The following is a 16,855-nucleotide window of genomic DNA, read 5'->3' as shown; positions in this document are numbered from 1 at the left end:
TCTATATCAATCTGGACAGGATATTTTCCTGAGGAGTAGCATTTCCTGTGGACATGTCCAGAATCAGGGTACATATTCTGGACTGTACAATTTATAGATAGGTGGATTGAGACTCATGTGAGATATAATAACAGTACCTGGGTCCCTTGTAAAAATGCACAAACTGAGAGACTTGTTAAAGGAAACTGTGATTGAGTTAGTATGGACTAGAAAAGAAAGTGTGGAAATGACCAATTGCAAGAAAAATAATTTAAGGAACATCACTAGATATATTAGCTATTCTTGGGGTTGGTCCAATGGCACAAAATCAGGGATTTATTCTGATCAATTTTAGAGCCAGGAAGACCTATCTAAAGACATTGGTATAAAAACTTGCTATTGGAAGGAGGTGCAGCAACTTTGGGAATTTACCCATTATCATGATTATATGGCTCATTTAGGAGGGCCCCCCTGGAAATAAGGATGAATAGTACTATCCATTTGTTGGAAACCAGTAAACTCTATTTTTGAAAGACCAACCAGGACTAAAGGGACATTATTGGATTAGTGGGACTTCTGCCCACACCCATTTATCCAAAGGTTGGTCAGGGAGTTGTTATTTAGACTTAAGAGCCTACTACCTGGACACAGGTTGGGAGTTAGGGCTATGGTACCCCAATTTATATCAAGATTGGATTCTAAGCTGTAGTGGAAAAATTACCAATTAGACAGCTAGGAACTTGTTGGACACAAACAAAACTATTGATTGGAAAAGGAGGAGTTGTGGTAAATTGAATCTATCAAGATAAATGTCAATAGGCAAGTAGTAAAAGACATCAGAAAGTTGATATGTACTCCCACACAAACCTGGAAAATAGGAAAGTTCCATGTCTCTGATACTGAGGAAATAAAAATCTTGATAGAAGAAAAAGTCAGTAGTTATGACAATAACAAGGATTGTGATGCAAGCAAGAAATCACTTAGAAGGTGTGGAACCCCAAATTCTTATTATAAAAGAAAAGAGGGAATTGTAAGGAAAATGTGGGTGTTTGGGTTCCACAAGAATGTAAAGGGAGAATTCCACAAGAATGTAAAGACTAGTGTCTGCCTATATTGTTGCCTATGGGCAGGTACTAAGTTAAGATAAAAGATTTAGCCTCTATTTAAGCAAAAACTGATGAGATTGCCCCACCTGTTTTCAATTTAACCTCCTCTTGACCTTTTCCTTTCCACATGCTCAGGGAGATCTAGCTGTTTTTGCTCATTAGTTTAATGAGTAGTGCACAGGAAATGTATAGGAACCAATGTATCAATTAGATTTGAAACACCAGCCTGTGATTGGCATGAGGGAGCGGGAACAAAGCCTTTCAAAGTGCATGAAAGAGCATGTATTTTGGGATTTCACCACCCCTTCCACCATGAGTGTGGTGTGCTATTTTGTTAATATATCTTAATAAAAACCATTTTAATCGCTCTGGAAAAAAAACCAGGGAAAATCCATGGATTTGAAATTTGTTAACTGGGTGACTATGCACATTGTGATGATTAAAGTGCCTAAAATACTGCCTGATATAGGGCAAACACTATAAATGTTAACTCATTATTAATTTCTTAATAAGATGTGATTACTTCATATATGATAATTTTATATGGGGTTTTAAAATGTAACAGTATATAGTGACAGTGCTTTTGAGATGTCCAATTTTATGTGTATGGTAATTTGGAAATGCATTCAACTAGATTGGAGTCACCTTCTCAGTGATAATGTTTTTTCAAACTTCAAATACATAATAATTTTTATATTGTTCAAAGTGGTAAATTTTTGGATCAGGTGTTTCAGGCAGTTTTTTTTTTATAACTTAGATGTTATTAGAGTATGAACTGAAAGAAACTAAAAGACCATGGAAAAATTATTTTAAAATAGTTATATTATTTTATCAATCCTACTAATCCCTTTTTATAGTTTTGTAACTGCCATTTAGAAAATTGAATATTTCCATCTTTGCCTGAAATTAAGAGAAAGTTATATCTGTTACTATTTGTCTATATTTTATGAAAATATAAGTTATTTGAAGTTATTGTCAGAATGCTGAATCCTAAAATTGGTAATTGTTTACTGTGTGTGGAAAGGAGGAGATGAGATGAAGCCTTATCTATATTGATTCTGCTTGTAAAGAGTAGTCCACCTTGCTGTATAAAGATGTCTAGTGGCATTAGTCTATTCCACTGGCACAATGCATGAGAGGGAGAGGATCTCAAAGAGTACAGCCCACAGCAGGGAAGATTAGGCAGGCAGGAGGGGGCAACAGATTTAGTATTTTCTCTGAGATCCATATTGATTTCCCTTATCTCATAAACTTGCCAGGTTTCTGAAAACCATCTTAGTGGGCAAGATCATCCAGCAACCCTGGGAAATGAGCTAGTTTCCTAAACAATGAACTTGGCTTGCTAAGAATTTACAAGCTTATGTATATTATAAAAATGATATCTAATAATTATTCTTTATATCAGAACAATGGTATTTAAACTTGAAGAGAAAAGAGGAACAAGTGAAGAAGATAAGTGATATCGCTTTATATGTATATAGTTTGAGTACTGGTTTTATTGCTCATTGCAACTCCATGAGAAGAAAAATAACTATCTAGCTCTAAGCTATGAAATTTGCCATTTGAGATATAAATTCTTAGGGATGATACTGACTTTCTCTTGAACTTTCGATTCAGGTATAGTTATATATGGATCATTACCTCAGTAAGCCACCAGGTTGAGTGAAATGCTATAAACTTCTCAGAGGAAATGTAATCATGAACTACTACAAGACAAGGTCTGTAACTGGAGGAAAGATGAGAGGACATTGATCTTGCCCAGATGATGAGAGTCATTTTTTGTGGTGCAAATTGGGAGCAGAGGTATGCTATTGACTTGAGGTCTCCAAGATCCAATGGATATTAAATAAGGATGTAAATGCAGTTATGGAAGATGAGAAGTACCTTCTCTGGATCAGCCTCTTTGTTCCATTGTCAATTGAGTTCCATTGTCAATTGGGGGATTGAGCAGGCTTTGCCCGTATGGAAAATCCCCATTCTCTCACACTGACAGAATAAATTTTTTCCTATCTTACTCATTTTTATTTCAGAACAAAAAGAATTCCACCAGAAGAACAGAAAGACACTCAATGCCAATCAGTGTATCCAGTAACTTGTAAGGAAAATTTCCAGTCAAGGTAGAAACTCATTAAGTTGGTGGGCACATATTTTTAGGTATTTCTTTTGTAGTCTTGCTGTGAATTAATGGGACTTAAGTTAATATCTCCTTCAATCTCTCCCTCCATTTACTGATACTTTAATATATACCTATATGATTCTTCAAAGAAAATGCATAATAACTAAATATGCACATATATGTAAATATATATATATATATATACACATGTATCCATACCTATATAAAAATATGTCTATCAGATAGATATTCCATGAAGAAGTATAAGTATGACTGAAAACAAGTATTGCAGACTGACTTCCTTCTCTTCTCTTTTTTCTTTAAACACTACATATAAGGGACAAACAACCAGGACATGTCTCTCATTAGGATGGGGGCAGAAGAATATAGCTGTAAAATGAGTGAGATAGCTATGAGATTGAGAGAAGGGAACAGGAAGAGGAGAAGAAATTGTAATATTGGTCCCATTAGGTGAAGTCACTCCTGATTTAAAATTATTAATAGACATAAAGGTTGTCTCAGAAGACCAAAGATCTTTTGTTCCTCATTCCCATCAAAATCTATTTGTTCTTGCCCAAGGGACATAGATAGTAGTGAGGATAATTAGATTGACAATCATCTTCTCAGAAATTTATTTCCAATGGCTACTTCACAAAGAAGTATAGCTCACTGAACCCTTCTATTGCGGGGCAGACATTCTTTCCTTTGCTCTTCCTGATGTGCTCCATGTGTTGACCCTTTGCTTGGATATTCTAGAGAAGGGAGAAATATTGGAGCTGCTAAGTTCTAATCAGAAGAATTGAGGGAACATTTCTGGAGGGATGGCAAAGCTCTGATGACCTGGGTCATCATCTCATTTATTTGTTGACCACTTTTTTAGGCAGGAAATAGCCTCTGAGATATTCTACTAACCTAAGATCGCCATGATTCGATGGTTCCCACAGAAGACATCTCAGGAATAGATTGCCGTTAGAAGTTTTAATGTTCTTGCCAGGCAGGATTTGGAGAAAGAAGAGTGGGTTAGGCAGAAGAAACTTTCTTATATAAGAGTGAGATAGACAAGCAGATAAAGATTAGAGCATAAAAAACAGAGGGGAATTTGTGTGTGTGTGTGTGTGTGTGTGTGTGTGTGTGTGTGTGTGTGTGTGTATCTGCGTCTGTCTGTATGTATGCTTTCTGGAATCTTAATGAGTCAATCTTAACAATGGAGATAACCCATTTCAATATCTTTTGTATACTTTTGCTAATTTGAACCCCCCAAATTCCCTTTTCCAAAGCTAGGTGATCTGGCTCCTAATAATGAAAGTTAGTGTGGAGTATAGAAAGATTATTTATTTAACATTACTTGCAGGAAACAGGCACCTCCCCTAGTGAGAAAAGTTCTCCATAACACCAATGTGTGGATTTATATGTGGTTTGGGAAGCCTTTCCCCTCCCTTTTGGAGCCAGGCATTGGTCCCAGTCATCCAGGGTACAATCTAATCAATACATCCAACCCATATCACCCTTTAATATGTCCCCCTCCTTTATCATTCTACACATGTTATGCTGATGAGCCTCAATCATTACAGAGGGTGTGTGAATCAATATGCATGAAGTTTGTTAAGAATGAATGCTTCTGGGGCTGCTAGGTGGTGTAGTGGATAGAGCCGTTGCCCTAGAGTCAGGAGTACCTGAATTCAAATCTGGTCTCAGACATTTTCTAATTACCTAACTATGGGGCTTGGTCAAGCCACTTAACCCCATTGCCTTGCAAAAACCTAAAAAAAATGCATACTTGTGAAAGATTGACCCCTGAGATTGAGATGGTCTTGGCACAGGCATCTTCAAGTTAGGTTTAAAGACTTCCATCAGTTTGGTGATTTGCTGGGGTTTGCATTACCTTTCCTTTTACCTTACTTTACCTTACTTCCATATTCCTAAGTCTATATTTGTCTTTTGGCCTAATCAATAACCCAGAGACCCCAGCCTTTGTGATGTATTGTTCTGACAGTTATCTGTGAAATCCTCACAGCATCCACTCATTTCCTATGGAAACCTAATGTTCAATAATTTTTCATACCATAATATTAAAAAATGCTTGATATATTTATATAAGTTCTATTTGATTTAATTTCCCATCATCAAATTCAATAGATATTTTTATATCATAAGTATTGTGAATAGTTGAAGAGTTTGCCTAGACATAGGAGTTGTGGATTTTTGTTGAGAAATTGGAAAGTATTCCTGGAGAGAGGAGAGTTCACTCTGCCATGGCCCTTGGCATTTTTATCATGAAAAAGAGAAATTGTACTCAATAAGATTAATGAATACTTATAAATTTATCTAAGACATTAAGTTAGTTGACTTTGACTTCTTTAAACTGTTTTTCTTTCCTATTCTAATGACATCTGGAACTGCTCAGCTCAAGGAGTCTTATCTGAAATCTGATGCAAAGAATCAATAAGCCAGATTTCCTATTTTTGAAATGAAAAAAAGGTAGGTTATGAAATCCTTTATTTAATTGCTTATTTTACAAAAGAAGCAGCCCTCATAACATATATAGACAATTGGTGTCTGGGACAAGAAGACTTGGATTAAAGTTTTATCTCTTGACATTTACTGCATGGGTAAATCACTTGAAGTCATAGTGGTCTAGGACACACTCGAAGATTAATGCTGCAGAGAAGCTTCTGAGATGGACTGGGAATAATTCTCTCATCTGTGTGTTCCTTTTATCAGTGGAATTTCAGATGTAGTCTTTACATCTATTAATTCTCCTTTATTTTAAACACACACATATTTATATATTTGGATAATTTGTCTATATATTTTTACATGTAAATTGTTCTTGGATTACTTTCCTCATCACTAAATATAGATTTCTTATATCAAAAGTGTTTAATGAACTTCCAGCCAAGATGGCAGAGAGAAGACAGGCACAGTTCTAAAGTCTCCTGATCTTTCCCCATCCATGATATGAAACAAACCTCTTAACTGAAATCCAATCCACAAAACCCAGAAAGAAAAGCCAGAAGAAAGAATATCTACCTCAGGATTTGTCTTCTGCAGCCTTAGGTGAGTCTGGGCTGATCAGCCTCAGATCAGCCTGATTAGCAGTGGGGGTTGGAGCCCTGGGAGCCTGAGGGCCCAAGAGCCAGACCTGCTTGATGAGTGGGGCTAGAGCCTGTTCAACCTCGGGGGCTTGGGTCAACTAGGGAACAGAGGCATTGGTGTTGGTGCTGACCCGCTGGAGCTTGCCAACAGGGCTGAGGGGAGAGTTCTGGTGCAAGAGAGCTATGGACACCATCCCTGGACTCCTCTGGTCTGAGGAACTCTGAGTTCACACCTCCATTGCAGCTGAGGCCTCTTCCCAGAACAAACACAATTACAGACTACTTCTGTCCCAGGCACAGTTGTGAGAGCAGAAGAACCAGCCCAGCTGACAATAGGTACAGGAATGACCTCACCCCAGGCTAGAGCCCACCATTGATTGAAGACAAAAGTATTTCACAGCTTCAATTACTCCCTCCAGGCTAAGGGAGTAGGCCTCAATCAAGGTCAAAGACACTCCAGAGAAAGTAACCAGCATCTCCTACTGGCCAGACAGAGAAATTGCACTCAGTGAGTAAAGCCTCTAGGGATCCCAACACCAAACTTCTGTGAACCAGCCCCTCCCCATCTCAAGGGTTTAGCAAAATGAAGAAAGGTCAGCAGAAAGGTGGATCCATAGAAAAATTCTTGGAAGGAAAAGACTCTAACTCAGAGAGACCTAGGATGTCTGATGAGAATATGATCTGGTCTCCAGCACAGAAAGACTTCCTTTTTTTTTTTTTTGGTTTTTGCAAGGCAAATGGGGTTAAGTGGCTTGCCCAAGGCCACACAGCTAGGTAATTATTAAGTGTCTGAGACCGGATTTGAACTCAGGCACTCCTGACTCCAAGGCCAGTGCTTTATTCAATATGCCACCTAGCTGCCCTAGAAAGACTTTCTTGAAGAAATCAGGAAGGAGTTTAAAAATCAATTGGAAAATTTGGGGGAGACAATTAACACCTTGAAACAAGAAAACAAATCATTGGAAAATACAATTGGACAAATACAAAATGAGAATAAATTTCTCAGATCCTCAATTGGACAAATACAAAATGAGAATAAATCTCTCAGATCCTCAATTGGGCAAATGCAAAAAAGAAACTAATTTTCTCAATACCTCAATTGGTCAAATGGAAAGCTCTTTCAAAAGTAGAATTGACCAATTGGAAAAGGAATTGCAAAAGGTAAATGAAGAAAATACCTCTCTAAAAAACAAAGAATGGAGTTTGTGGAAACTAAGGACTTCATGAGACAGCAAGAACCTGTTAAAGAAAGTCAAAAAATAGAAAAAAATAGAAGAAAATGTAAAATACCTCATCAGCAAAACCACTGACCTCGAGAATAGATCGAGGAGGGGCAACCTGAGAATTATTGGACTTCCTGAAAACATTGAAGAGAAAAAAAAAAAAAAGCCTGGACTCAATATTATAGGTTCTAGTGATGGAAAGTTGTCCTGATATCATGGAACCAGAGGGCAAAGTAGTTATTGAAAGAATGTGTCGACCCCCTCCAGAAAGAGATCCTAAAAATAAAAACACCAAGGAATGTTGTGGCAAAATTCCAGAACTATCAGATAAAAGAGAAAATCCTGCAAGTATCCAGAAAGAAACAATTTAAATACCATAGAGCCACAGTAAGGATTACACAGGACGTGGCTACATCAACCTTAAGGGATTGAAGGGCCTGGAATAAGATATTCTGAAGAGCAAGGGAGCTTGGAATGCAATCAAGAATGTACTATCCTGCAAAGCTGAGCATTCTCTTCCAGGGAAAAAGATGGACATATAACAAAATGGAAGAATTCCAAAAATTCCTGATGAAAAGACTCTAGCTAAATAGAAAATTTGGACATCAAATAGGAGGTTCAAGAGACACATGAAAAGGTTTAAAAAGGGGGGGGGTAAAGAAAATTGCTATCCAATAAGGTGAAACTGGCTAGATCCCAGCATGGGGAAAAAGATTCTCATAACTCCTGAGAATTGTAACTCTAACAGAGAGAGAGTATACCTAGCCAGAAGTGATGGACACTCATGACTTATCCATGAGACTGCTATCCAATGGGATGAAACTGGCTAGAACCCTACTTGGGAAAAAGACTCTAATAACTTTCAAGAATTGTAACTCTTTTAGATAGTATGTACTTTGCTAGAAGTGATGGATACTCAGAATTTTTTATGACTCAGATAGAATGATTTAAAAACACTACCTCCTTAAAAAGGGGGACAGGAAGGAGATGCGAGGAGGGAGGGGATTGAATGGGATAAATCTCATTACACTAAGAGGTACAAAATACCTATGGTAATAGAGGGGAAGAAGGGAGGAGAGGAGAAACACCTGTATCTTCTTCTCATCAGACTTGGCTTAAAGTCAACTTACATACTCAGTTCACTTAAAAAATTTCTAACCTCTCAAGTATTAAAAGGGGGAAAATGGGAGAGGGGGAGATGGAGAAAGGGAAGGGGAGAGAGAAAAGGGTAACTAACAAAAGGAAGGGAAGGGAAAAGGGAAGAAGGGAAGAAGGGAAAGGGGAAAGAAAGGAGGGGGGTGGATATAGGAAGGCAAACACACTGAAGGGGGTGATATTCAGAAACAAAATACTGGGGAATATGGATAAAAGGGGAGGAAAGGGGAAAAATACAAACAGAGGAAAGATAACTTGGAGGGTAAAGAATTAGTAATTATAACATTGAATGTGAATGGGATGAACTCTCCCATAAAATGTAAGCGAATAGCAGAGTGGATTAAAAACCAGAATCCTACAGTATGCTGCTTACAAGAAACTCATTTGAAGCAGAGACATACATACAGAGTAAAGGTAAAAGGTTGGAGTAAAATATAGAGAAGATGAAGGAACTACAGGAAGACATAGAAAGCAAAACTCTACTAGTGGGAGACCTCAACCTCTTGCTATCAGATCTAGATAAATTGAATCATAAAATAAACAAGAAAGAAGTTAAGGAGGTAAATAGATTATTAGAAAAACTAGATATGATAGACTTATGGAGGAAATTGAATGGGGATAGAAAGGAATATACTTTTTTCTCTGCAGTACATGGCACTTATACAAAAATCGACATAAAACCTAATGATCAACTGCAGAAAGGCAGAAACAGTGAATGCATCTTTCTCAGATCACAACGCAATAAAAGTCATATGCAATATTGAGCCAGGGAGATATAGACCCAGAACCAATTGGAAACTGAATAACCTCATTTTAAAGAATGAGTGGATCAAAAAACAAATTATAGAAAGAATTGATCATTTTATCCTAGGTAATGACAATAATGAAACAACATGCCAAAACCTATGGGATTCACTCAAAATGGCTGTCAGGAGATATATTATATCTTTAAATGCTTACATGAATAAATTAGAGAAAGATGAATTCAATGAACTAAATATGCAACTACAAAATTAGAGAAAGAACAAATTAAAACTCCCCAATTAAATACCAAATTAGAAATTCTAAAAATTAAAGGAGAAATTAATAAAACCAATAGCAAAAACACTATTGAATTAATTAATAAAACCAAAAATTGGTTTTATGAAAAAACCAATACAATTGATAAACCTCTGGTGAATTTGATTAACAAAAGAAGAAAACCAAATTACTAGTCTCATAAATGAAAAAGGTGAACTCACCACCAATGAGGAGAAACTTAAAGTAATAATTTGAAATTATTTTGCCCAACTCTATGCCAATAAATTTGACAATCTAAGTGAAATGGATGAATCTTTACAAAAATATAAGTTGTCCAGGTTAAATTAAGAGATTAAATACCTAAACAGCCCTATCTCAGAAAAAGAAATTCAACAAGCCATCATTGAACTCACTAAGAAAAAATCTCCAGGGCCTTATGGATTCACAAGTGAATTCTTCCAAACATTAAAGGAACAATTGGTTCCAATTCCATATAAACTCTTTGGAAAAATAGGGGAATATGGAACTCTGCCTAACTCTTTCTATGAAACCAATATGCTGCTGATACCTAAACCAGAAAGAGTTAAAATAGAGAAAGAAAATTGTAGACCTATCTCCCTGATGAATATAGATGCAAAAATCCTAAATAAAATCTTAGCAAGATGATTACAACAAGTTATCACTGGGATAATACATTATAATCAAGTAGGATTTATCCCAGAAATACAAGGTTGGTTCAATATTAGGAAATTGTTAGTATAATCAATTATATCAACAACAAACCTATCAGAAATTATATGATCTTATCAATAGATGCTGAAAAAAGCTTTTGACAAAATACAGCACCCATTCCTACTAAAAACACTAGAGAAAGTAGGAATAAATGGACTGTTCCTTAGAATAATTAGCAGTATCTATTTGAAGCCATCAACAAGCATTATATTCAATGGGGAGAGGCTAGAGGCATTCCCAATAAGATTGGGGTGAAACAAGGGTGCCCATTATCACTACTACTATTCAGTATTGTATTAGAAATGTTAACTTCAGCAATAAGAGAAGAAAAAGAAATTGAAGGAATTAGAATTGGGAAGGAAGAAAAAAAACTCTCACTTTTTTGCAGATGACATGATGGTACACCTAGAGAATCCCAAGAAATCATCCAAAAAAAACTACTGGAAACAATTATCATTTTTAGCAAAGTTGCAGGATATAACATAAACCCTCATAAATCCTCAACTTTTCTATATATGACTAGCAAGATTCAGTAGGAAGAGCTAGAAATAGAAATCCCATTCAAAGTAACCTCAGACAATATAAAATACCTGGTAGTCTATTTGCCAAGACAGACTCAGAAACTTTTTGAAAATTAATTATATAATTAAATCAGCTTTAAATAACTGGGCAGATTTCATCTGCTCATGGATAGGTAGAGCTAATATAATAAAAATGGCCATTCTACCAAAACTAAACTACCTGTTTAGTGCCCTACCAATCAAAATTACAAAAAAATTACTTTAATGAGTTAGAAAAAGTTGTAAGTAAATTCATATGGAGAAATAAATAGTCAAGAATTTCCATGGATTTAATGAAAAAAAGAACAAAAGAAGGGAGCTTAGCTCTACTCGATCTAAAATTATATTATAAAGCATCCATCATCAAAACTGTCTGGTATTGGCTAAGAAATAGAGTGGTGGACGAGTAGAATAGACTAGGTGCAATAACAGGAAATGCTTATAGTAATCTGCTGTTTGATAAATCCAAAGAGTCCAGCTATTGGGATAAAAACTCTCTGATAAAAACTGCTGGGAAAATTGGAAGTTAGTATGGAAGAAACTTAGATTAGACCAACATCTCACACCCTATACCAAGATAAGATCCAAATGGATACAGGATTTCGACATAAAAAACCAATACTATAAGCAAATTAGAAGATCAAGAGCCTGTTTACCTGTCAGATCTATGGAAAGGGGGGCAGTTTATGACTAAGCAAGAGATGGAGAACATCACTAAAAACAAACTAGATGATTTCGATTACATTTAATTAAAAAGCTTTTGCACAGATAAAACCACTGCAACCAAGATCAAAAGAAATGTAGTAAATTGAGAAACAATTTTTTACAACTAATGTTTCTGACAAAGGACTCATTTCTAAAATATGCAGAGAACTGAGTGATATTTAAAAAAAAGCCATTCCTCTGTTGACAAATGGTCAAAGGATATGCAAAGGCAATTTACAGATGAGGAGATCGAAACAATTCAGTCATATGAAAAATCACTCTAAATCATAACTTATTGGAGAAATGCAAATCAAAGCTTCTCTGAGGTACCACCTCACACCTCTCAGACTGGCCAATATGACTAGAAAGGGTAACGATAATTGTTGGAAGGGTTGTTGGAAATCTGGGACACTATTACATTGTTGGTGGAACTGTGAACTCATCCAACCTTTCTGGAGAACAATTTGGAGCTACACCCAAAGGGCAACAAAAATGTGCATACCTTTTGACCCAGCAATACCACTACTGGGTTTATACTCTGAAGAGATGATGAAAAAGGGTAAAAACATCACTTGTACAAAAATATTCATAGTGGCCCTGTTTGTGGTGGCAAAGAACTGGAAATCAAGTAAATGTCTTTCAATTGGGGAATGGCTTAGCAAACTGTGGTATATGTATGTCACAGAACACTATTGTTCTATTGGAAACCAGGAGGGATGGGAATTCAGGGAAGCCTAGAGGGATTTGCATGAACTGATGCTAAGTGAGATGAGAAGAACCAGAAAAACACTGTACACCCTAACAGCAACAAAGGGGTGGTGATCAACCTTGATGAACACACGTATTTCATCAGTGCAGCAATCAGGACAATTTTGGTCTGTCTGCAATGGAGAATACCATCTTTATCCAGTTAAAGAACTGTGGAGTTTGAACGAAGTTCAAGGACTATTCCCTTTAATTTAGGGAAAAAAACTTGACGTATTGTCTGATCTTGTTGTCTCTTATACTTCATGTTTCTTCCTTAAGGATATGATTTCTCTCTCATCACAGTCAGTTTGAATCAATGTACAACATGGAAACAATGTAAAGACTGACAAATTGTATTCTGTGGGGTGGGGTGGGGGAGGGAAGTAAGATTGGGGGGAAAACTTGTAAAACTCAAAATAAATAAAATCTTTATTTTAAAAAAGTATTTAACATAGAGAATGTTTTCCAACTAAAACATTCAGAATTATTCATAAATTAGATAAAGTATAAATAAAATGAGTTCTCAATTTCAAATATTGTGTTTGAAGAATCCTTCCACAGCAATATCCAGTAATCACCTTATTCCCCTGCCCAGTGAAAGGAAATTATAACTTCCTATTACAGATTCCCTGATCTTCAGTCATTGGGCTAGATCTGCCAACTTCTCACTTTCCACTGTTGCCATTCCCTTGACTCAGTGACTACTGCAAATTAAATGAAGACTGCTTACTCTACCAACTCTGGGTAGCCAGGTATTACAGTGGATGTGGTACCAATATGGACCTGGAGTCAGGATCTGAGTTTAAATCCAATCTCAGACTCCAGTTGTGTGTCCTGGGCAAGTCACTTAACTTTTTAACCTTGTTTTCCTCGGTTTCCACATCTGGCAAAAGAACTGGAGAAGGACATAGCAAATCACTCTAGTATCTTTGCAAAAGAAAACTCTAAACCCAGGCAAGAAAAATAAGTGAACAATAACAACACTACATACTCTACATCAGTGATTATATTTAATCTTTGAAGGAATCATGTGGGAAGTTCTTATGAAAATTACTGTTTCTTGTAGTTTAGAAGATCCTTGTTCTCAAGGGCAAAATCTTGATTCATTTAAACCAAGGACAGAGTAGATACCTGATAAAGGTTTCAGGAATTGATTTCAATTCTGTCAGAGGAATTACAGATATTTTGAATTATAAATAGCTGACTTCCCAAAAGCCAAGGGCAGAATAGATACATAATAAAGGATTCTGAAATGGATTGAATTCTGTAGGAGGAATGCAAAAATACTGAGTTATGTGTCTTCTCAATGAAGTTGCAAAAACCAAGTTTTCGACAAAACAGGAGTTGATAAAGAACAGACCTAAATGTGTATGACCTAATTATTTGTTTTTATTTATTTAATTTTCTTTTTAGGTTTTTGCAAGGCAAATGGGTTTAAGTGGCTTTTCCAAGGCCACACAGCTAGGTAATTATGAAGTGTCTAAGGCTGGATTTGAACTCAGGTACATCTGACTCCAGGGTCAGCACCCTATCCACTGTACCACCTAGCCACCCTGACCTAATTATTCTTAACATTTCCTGCAATGATCTGGGATTTCACCTGGAGCTTTTATGCTTCTAAATGAAAATAACATAGGAATCTTTTTTCCCTTTACAGTCTGGTTCCATTAAGGATTGATAATTTACATATCACAGTGATATGTAAATTATCACTCCTTAATATGTTTTTCAAGTTAGATGTTTTTCTGCTTTGTGGAAATACACTGTATTTTGTTCTATATTTCAAAATTTTATTTAGTACTTTTTTATTTTCAATCAAGTAAATTATTTCACTTTGGGCCATTCCAATTATCAGGGCATTTGTTTCTTGTACCTCATTTCCATTCTCTTTAATTTTCTTTCTTAATCATTGCTTTCATCTTGATCTTTGCTTTCATCTCTTTTCTCAGGTTTTGCTCCAGCACTCTTATTTGATTTTGAAAATAATTCTGTCTTCAAAAAGAAAAACCACAACAACCTCCAATTTCTACTATTCTAGAAATTCTAGCTTCCCTTGAATTCAAACTATATTTTTATTTAATTTTATGTATATTTTTGGATGTTCCCTCCACCCCAGGTTTGTTTATTTAGCATTCCTATTATCAGAAAAGAACTTTAGAGTGTCATTTTTCCTAACTTTTCAGACTTGATTTCCAGACTCTTCTAGGTTTCTAACCTCCTTCAGATGATGTGTTGGGGTCCATGCTGTGTACTCTTTTGGGGGCAACTGTGGTTTCAAACTTTTGTCCTCTTGAAACATTTTCTCAATTATTTGGATTTACTGAATGTAGTGAAGTTTGAAGATCTCAGGAATAGCTCAAGCTGGAAACCCATAAGCTTCCAGGGCTTTCAAGTTTTCTTGATTGAGGACAACATATGAACACTAAACTTCTGAGTTCTGCAAGTTCCTGATTTGAGTTTGGGTGTGTTCAACAAAGCTTCATGCTTGCCCTTCTTTAGACTTATACTGTGCAGGTCAAAAATCTCTATAGGCTCCTCTTCGGTGGGTTATTCTACTACAAACATCAGTCTATAGTGGAGGCAGGAATTAATATCTTATGCCTTCTAGGGTCAGAGCTCAATCGCTACTGCTTGCTTCTGAATTGGCTGCTTGGCTGATTTGCCTAGGGCCTGCAAGCATTCAACTCCTAGCCATGCTATATGTAGGTGCATGTTCCACTCTTTAGTCACTCCTGGATATATGACTTTGAACTCCAAAGTTACTGCAAAAGCTCCCAGGGTTTGACCCTCTTGTTGCTCAGATTCTCAATTTTAGTTCCATTGTCCTGGAATATTCCCAGTAGGGCATGCTCCCTTGGCACATGCAATACAGGGTACCAATAGACATTCATATCTTCCTATGGTAAATTGGCTTAGATTTCCTGAATAATAGTAGGGTTTTGGTGTTTTCTCCATCTTATTAAGGAGATGTATTAGAGTACTCCTGTAATTCTCCCTACATATTCCATCATCTTGTTTTTCCCCCAGCAACTGTCTTCTGAACTGTTCTATTTTAGGACTTGGTCACTAAAGGAAAAGCTCTAGAGAAGAACATTTTTAATTTGAATGACATTAAGATAATTTAATTTGAGACATAGCATTTTTGTTAGACTCACAAATGGTAAACATTATGTAGAATACCCTTCTTAGATATTATATAAGTATTATCTAAAAACATTATGTAGAATACCCTTCTTAGATATTATCTAAGTATTATCTAAATATAATGACACCCTCTTTTGAACTTTTTTTTTACTACTTGTGAAAATTGCCAGGAAAGGACCTTGTTATATTAGGGTTGGGATGATTAAATTATTTTTATGGACTAATCAGTGTTTTGTTTTCTTGAATTCTTTGATATTTGGAAAGAAAGTGGCACATATTTCCTTGAAAGAATAAGAGAGGGTGAATAGTAGAAGAAACTTTGGAGGTCATTTTGTTCAAACTTACTGTCATTTTGTAAGTGAAATGAATGAGGCACAGAAAAATTAATTACACAAGTTAGCTTGGTATGGAGTGAAGTCTCCAGGGCTCCTGGTTCCTCATGCAATGCTCTTGATATGGTTCATAAAGTTTAGGACTCAAGTACAGGTTGCTCTTATCTTTTTGATAGTAAATGTGGCAATTTTCAGAGTATTATTCACTGAATTCTAATTTCTAGATAAAGAACATGATGAGAAATGACTTTTGCAAATATCACTACTGATGAAGTCTGAAAAATGTGTTGGAAGCACTTTTTTTCCAGTAAGACCTGTTTTGTAGACAGATAACAAAAAGAACACTGAGTAAAGTGATTTGCCCTGCTAATTTTTATTATTTGATCACCATCATGTTTCTTTTCTTTTTCTTAGAGCCCTTTTAGCCCAGTCCCAAGATTTCAGCTAGATCAAAGATTTGTAGAAAAAGTTCTAAGTGTGGAAAAACTTGGGTTCAAATCCTGACTCCCACTTTTACCTGTTTGGTCATAGGTAAAATATTTTGATCCTCTCTTGGCCTCAATATCTTCATCTTAAATATCAGAAAATAGAACTCAAATGACAACTCAACAGCTGCAACTATCATCTTACAATCTCTTGACAAACCATAAAGTAAGGGCAAGGAGACACACTTCTGTGGTGCTGTGTAGGATTGAATCATCAGAAACTGAGTGAGATATTTTAACTTGCTATCCAACTGAGGATCAATATCCAAGGATTCACTGGTGGGGAGGAAAATGAAAAAAATTTTCTATTAATACCCCCCCAAATAAAGAAACTTCTTAATCTTTCACTGGCATGAGTGCACACAGAGATTTTTTAATATTTATATTTATTTTATATTTATATATTTTATAGACTTCCTTATCATGTAAGACATAGAGAGTTCAGAGAAAGTAAAG

The sequence above is a fragment of the Macrotis lagotis genome, chromosome 1 (assembly GCF_037893015.1).
Source record: "Macrotis lagotis isolate mMagLag1 chromosome 1, bilby.v1.9.chrom.fasta, whole genome shotgun sequence".
Lineage (NCBI taxonomy): Eukaryota > Metazoa > Chordata > Mammalia > Peramelemorphia > Peramelidae > Macrotis > Macrotis lagotis.
The sequence above is the reverse complement of the archived record's forward strand: the minus strand, read 5'-3'. Positions refer to the sequence as shown.